The sequence below is a fragment of the Pteropus vampyrus genome, unplaced genomic scaffold (assembly GCF_000151845.1).
Source record: "Pteropus vampyrus isolate Shadow unplaced genomic scaffold, Pvam_2.0 Scaffold171, whole genome shotgun sequence".
Lineage (NCBI taxonomy): Eukaryota > Metazoa > Chordata > Mammalia > Chiroptera > Pteropodidae > Pteropus > Pteropus vampyrus.
In genome coordinates this window covers 3,096,332-3,100,230 of record NW_011888952.1, presented here as the reverse complement: position 1 = coordinate 3,100,230, position 3,899 = coordinate 3,096,332, and the positions used below count along the sequence as shown (strand labels likewise).

The 3,899-nt window shown below is 48.2% G+C and overlaps 1 pseudogene; it reads left to right on the top strand.

Moving 5' to 3' along the window:
• The first annotated feature begins 2,910 nt into the window (after positions 1–2,910).
• Positions 2,911–3,029, top strand: LOC111745987 (annotated as a pseudogene).
• Positions 3,030–3,899: the final 870 nt, after the last annotated feature.

The window sequence follows — 3,899 nt, the reverse complement described above, 5'->3', positions numbered from 1 at the left end:
GTCTGGACATGGGGCGGGGGTGTTCGAGGGGTCGGTCCCTCAGAAGCCAGGGTTGGATGTAGGCTGGAAAGGAGCCTAGGATTGGCGGGCCAGGCTGGGGAGAGAGGCTTTCCAGGCCAAGAGGACGAAGGACTAGGGCCCGCAGGCAGCTTGGGCCGCGAGGGACGGGCGGCGGGCGGGGGCTGTCCCCTGGGCACTGGGGAGCGGCCGGGCCCGGGTAGGGCCCGGGGGGGTGGGGGAGCGGCTGCCCCGCGCCTAGGCCGGACACGCACAGAGGCTGCGGCCGCAGGGAGAGGGTGCGGGTAGACCAACCTGGGCCCGGTCCGGGGCAGCGGGTCTGGGACTGGCACAGCCTAGGCGCCGCGGCTCGGCGCTTTCAGTAGTGGCTGCTTTGGCCCAGGCGGCGGCCGCCGCGCGGCCTCCATCTTGCTCGGGCTCTCCCCTGGGCGCGCTCCCGCGCCGAGGCGCGCGCTCTCGTGCACCCGCTCAGCCAGGCGGAGGCACGCTCCCGCCTCGGGCGAGCAAGGCGGGGCGGAACGTGGGACCGGTGACACGGTCTCCAGAGTCCCCCAGCCAGAGCAACAAGTCTTCTCCACAGTAGGGCCCTCTGGTTTGGGGGAAACCCTTCTTCCAGCCTAAGCTTTGGGGCTATGGGTCCCCGCAAAGCCCATGGGAATGGGGGAGGGACCGAACGGGGTATTATTTGATAGGGTTTGAACTGATCTCTTCCTCCCAAATTACCTTCCCTGCAGCCTATCACAGTGCCTCAAGTTGCGCCATTACGCTTCCTGTCCTTTGGGTCTTGGAGGCGTTAAGGTTCCCAGAGTCTCCTAGGAAACTGCCAACACCCCGGGAGAGGGAACCCCTAAACTATTAGCAGCCCACGCCTGCAGTGGGGATTTATTGGCTGCCAGCACAAGAAGCCGGGCCTGGGGAACAGGTAAGTATCGAGGAACAGGAGAGGAGGCTGGGAACGTGTTGGTTTCACTCCCTGCACTCTCGCTTGTGCCTGGCATGAGGTGGGCACATCGTTAAGAACAAAGCATCCAAATCCAGGGTCAAGGTGAGGCCGAGTATACCTCGGGGGCATTCCAAAGGCGCCAGTGTGGGTCATCTTTTCCCTACAAGAAAATAGCTGTGGTTTGGAATCTGCCAAGGGATCTGACGAACTGACTACTATTTACTATCCTTGTGACCTTGCACTTGCACTCGTTGAACCTGTTTCTCCATCTGCAAAGTAGGCAGATTAAGCCCACTTAGAAGTGGAAGGGGGTGTTGAAAACTAATCTCTGTTAGTGGCCTTCCGAGTACTGGACCCCAGGCAGGGATCAGTCTGATGAAATTTACATCTGTCTGCAAATCATCATCATCATCATCATCATCATCATGATCATCATCATCATCATGTAAGGTTGCCAGCTTTTTTCCAGGAGGGAAAGGGATTGGTTGTTGTTTTTCTGAGATTATGTATTTCCTGCTATCTTAGTGTAAAAATTTCCTTTTTAAAAGAAATGGTAATGATAGTTAATAGGAATTTTTTTATGTCCTTATTGGGCAAAATTAAAAATAAGCAGTATCATTTTCATTCCGCCTCCCCGCAAAAAAATTACGAGTCCATGAAATCTCACAATTTGGGGACCTCAGACCCATATGAGGTCATCTCGCCTAAGCACAGAGTGCTCAATAAGTTTGATTACCTTACATCAGTTCATTGCAGAAGGTATCTTGGCTGTCTCCTGAGAGCCCTAAGATAATGGAATCATAAGCTGGAAGGGGCTGTGGAGAGTCTTGTTCTATACCTTCTCCCACAGATGGAAAACAAAAATAAAAGATGGAGATTTAAGTATACAAAGAAGTAGATCGATCCTGCCAGTTAGGATGATAAACCTGATTCATGAGTTTATTCATACATAGCATAAATATGTGATAGGCCCCTGCTATGTTCCAGGCAAAGTATAGTGCTAAGCTCTGGAAAGAAGATGGTGGATAAAACAGATGTGGTCCCTGTCCTCCTGAAGCTCACAGCTTCATGGGGAGATAGAAGGTGCTGGGAAGAGGGAGCAGGCAAGTAGTCATCTTCAAAGAGTACTTCAAAGTCTCCTTCCATGGGTGCTCTTAGTTTGGGTACTATTCTGAACACAAGTTATTGGAACCAGAAACTCCATCTTTTTTCTTTACTCTGCTATGAATTATTGCCTTTTTTTCTATCCTGCTGAGTCAAGCTAAGCAGTCCAGGAAAAAACCTACAGAAGTCCACTTACTACTCCCAAGGCAAGAACTGAGAGTTCTTGCTAAGATAGCCCCCCAGTTCCTCACCGGTTGTTCTATTTTAGCTCTGCAGAGCAAAGGCACTCTGTAGAGATCTGCCTACAACCCACACCACTTCTGACATCAGTACCTTTCTTTAAAGAAATTCCTTTCTCCATCGACTCAGTCCCTAGGTTTGATGAGACTCACCCTGCCATCATACACCTCTCCATAGTAGGGTAAGTAATCAGGCCTGGACAATGAGAATAATCCATTGTACTACACACAATGATTGATTCAAGGGTGGGGCTCATAAGCCAACCCAAATAGTTGAGGATAATATCCAGGTCGTTTGTTGCAGTTCACAAGAAAAAGGTGCTCTCCTTCTACTAAGTTTGTTGAGCTGGGGGAATGGTAAGCTTTAGCTACTGGGGGCCATCTTTGACATGCCAAGCAGAGAGTTTGTCCAAGAATAAGGTGAACACAAAGGGAAGATAAGAAGTGGAGAGAGAGAGTTCTGATGATGTAGTTTGAGCACCTGGATCCATCTATGCCTGAAGACCTACTTCTGGATTGCTCTGTTAGGTGAGCCAATAAGTTCGATTTCTGCTTAGGCCAGTTTGAGTTGGGTTTTTGCCACTTCCAATCAAAATAGTCCAAATAGTCTACAGCCATGCCACCCTGAAAGTGCCCGATCTCGTCTGATCTCAGAAGCTAAGCAGGGTCGGGCCTGGTTAGAATTTGGATGGGAGACCACCTAGAAATCCTAGGTGCTGTAAGCGTTTAAAAAAAAAAAAAAAGTCCAAATAACTTACCTACATTCCCCCAAAAGAGAGCAGGGCTGGTATACTGGATTATTTATATTGTGGAATACCTGACTAGGTGAGCTACTCCTGACATATTAGAATTAAAAGACCAGAATTTGAGGCCCATCTCTGCCACTGATCAACTGTGAGACCCAGGATGGTGATGATACTCTGCAGAGCCCAATTTTCTTCTTTTATAAAATGGAGAAAAACATCCTTCCTACAGATGTTGTGAGGATTAAAAGAGATAACGGATAGAAAAGAGCTTTGTAAATTAAAAATGGCTTTATAAATATAAGTGATTGTCATTAAATTTTAATAAGTGGATTGCCCAAGGAGTAGAAATAGAAGTAGTATTGGAAAGGCAATTGCTGAGTGGTGAGTAGCTGGGACAGAACGTCTCCTCTTTTTAAAGACGAACCTTGGAGCAGTTATAGAAAGAAAGTTTGATCACTCTCTACAGAAAGAACTTCTCATTGTCCCCAGGGAGTGGCCAGACCAGAATGAAACAGTTGCGGGATCAAGATGGGGACTATTGACCATAAGGCAAAGATGATGCTGGACTGAGCACCCCATATAAATCAGGAGAAAAGGAGCCTCTAGGGCACTTCCAGCCAATATTCTGGTGAAGAAAGCTTTGTAACTTTCCAGATACTCTTATGCCTAAGTCAAGTGTTCAGTTACATTGCATAATCATTAAGTTCTCACAACATTTTAGGTTCCTTACCTTTGCTTTACATATATTGTCTGATTTGATCTTCACAATAACCCTATGAGATTGTGTGTATGGGCTGAATTGTTCCCTACCCCTAACTCATATATTGAAGTCCTAACTTCCAGTACCTC